The sequence below is a fragment of the Pinus tabuliformis genome, chromosome 9 (assembly GCF_031772625.1).
Source record: "Pinus tabuliformis cultivar Carrire ecotype Pingquan chromosome 9, CPIR1, whole genome shotgun sequence".
Classification (NCBI taxonomy): domain Eukaryota; kingdom Viridiplantae; phylum Streptophyta; class Pinopsida; order Pinales; family Pinaceae; genus Pinus; species Pinus tabuliformis.
In genome coordinates, this window is record NC_142307.1 from 2014469508 (window position 1) to 2014472123 (window position 2616).

Sequence of the window (2616 nt, forward strand, 5' to 3'; positions counted from 1 at the left end):
GGAATTAAGGTGGATCCAGCAAAAATCCAAGTCCTAGTAAACTTAATGCCTCCTACAACACAGAAAGAGGTAAGAAGCTTCTTAGGCTATGCAGGCTATTATAGACGATTCATTGAAAACTTTAGTAAAATAGCCCAACCTCTGTTCAAACTATTAGCAAAAGATATTGAATTTCACTGGACAAATGATTGTCAAAATGCATTTCAAATTCTGAAAGAGAAATTGTCAGTTGCACCCATTCTTCGTGGGCCAAATTGGTCTTTGCCATTTCATATATCAACTGATGCATCCGATACCGCGATAGGTGCCTCTCTTGGACAGAAAGAGAACTTGTTCACTTATGCAATATACTTTATAAGCAAGAATCTAACACCTGCAGAAATGAACTACACAGTCACAGAGAAAGAAATGTTAGCCGTTATACATGCAGTAAACAAATTCCGGCACTATATAATAGGATATCAAGTTTTCATTCATATAGATCATTCAGCGATCAAATACTTGATGAATAAACCCATCACCAATGGAAGAATAACAAGATGGTTACTGTTATTGCAAGAATTTAATATCAAAATACAAGACCGGCCAGGCAAAGAAAATCAAGTGGCTGACTTTCTGTCCCACATACACTCACCCAACGATCCAAATCCAGTGGCAGATAACTTTCCAGATGAACACCTGTTTGCCATCATAGTAAAAACACCATGGTTTGCAGACATTGCAAACTATTTATCTTCTGGAAAGTTTCCAGCTCAATTCACTAAAAAGCAAAAATACAAAATTGTTAGAGCAAGCTCTAGGTATAGTTGGGTAAATGGTGATTTATTTTATACTGGTTCAGACTTGATAATTAGAAAATGTGTGCGAGAAGATGAAATATTAGACATTCTAAGAGCATGTCACGATGAACCATGTGGTGGCCATTTTGCAGATAAACGAACAACATATAAGGTGCTGCAACTGGGCTATTACTGGCCATCCATCTTCAGAGATTCTAAGAAATATGTTAAGCAATGTGACATCTGCCAGAGAATAGGACGACCAATCACAACAGATGAGATACCGCTGAAGCCACAGGTCCTCATAGAACCATTTGAGCAATGGGCACTTGACTTTGTTGGACCTATCAATGCACCATCAAATGGAAAGAGGTACATCTTAGTATGTACAGACTATGTAACTAAATGGGCAGAGGCTAAAGCAGTAAACAGAGCAACAGAAGATATAGTGGTCACCTTTCTTTTTGAAGAAATCTTTGTCAGATATGGAGTACCTAGACAAATTGTAACAGATCAAGGAACACAATTTACATCAAAGCTGGTACGAGATCTAACGGAGAAATACAAGATCAAACACAGGAAATCTACACCATATCATCCTCAAGCAAATGGGCAGGTTGAATCAACAAATAAAGTCCTAGAAAATATCATGATAAAAACAGTACAGATGAACATAAAAGATTGGTCTGAAAAATTAAAAGATGCATTATGGGCCTACAGAATCACATGGAAAACTACAACTGGTTTTAGTCCATACCAGTTAGTATATGGGAAAGAGACCCTACTGCCTATAGAGTTTCAGATACATACATATAGACTAGCAGCTGAACTAGGACTAGACTTGACAGAAGCACAACAACAGCGGATCATGGAACTGAATCAGTTGGATGAGCATCGTCAACAAGCCATGGAACATACTACACTGGTGCAACAACAAAGAATGAAGTGGCACGACAGATATATCAAAACAAAGACATTTCGCAAGGGAGACTGGGCATTGCTTTTTGACTCCAAATTCAAAGACTTCAAAGCAAAGTTCACAACACACTGGCTAGGCCCATATGAAATTGACGAAATCTTTGACAATGGAGCAGTCAAGATCAGGACAATCGACCAGGACTCCACCTCATTTATAGTGAATGGACATAGGCTCAAAGTTTACAATAGGCCTATCAGTAAAGAAGCATTTATGAAACAACTGATCGAAGATACAGAACTGGAACTCATGGCACAGGATCAGCCATCTTCCAGTCTAGTAGTTGAAAAAAAAAAAAAAACAAATAATTTGTTTGCAAGTGAAAACCAGGCAACTGGCACTTCGCAAGCACGAATTCATAGGGGAAAACCAGGGCAACTTGGACTCTATGAATTCCTTATACTTGTTCTATTATTCTCAGATACTTTCAATGCAGGCACTCTCCACCACCACCTGACTTGAGGACAAGTCATATCTTCAACAAGGGGGAGACTTGCATCAGCTCTTTAGCTGGAAAGCTGAAGTTGCAAACATCAGCTCTTTAGCTGGAAAGCTGGAGTATAGAAGGAATTTGTATTGTCAACAGAGGGACCTAGCATAACAAATCATTGCCGAGGGACCTGAAAGACCTGCCAATGTCAAAACAACATGTGCATATTTTGTAAGCAGTGCAAAGGGACCTGAAACAAAGAATCATTACAGAGGGACCTGACTAACAATTCAAGAAACCAGAACATGAAGAAAAAGGAGCAGCAATAAAGTTTACATTTTGATCCATCTACAACATCTGATCAATTGATTTCATCTCACTTGTACAACCATCATCCAGGGGAGTATATGTATAGTCATTTTGTGCTTAAA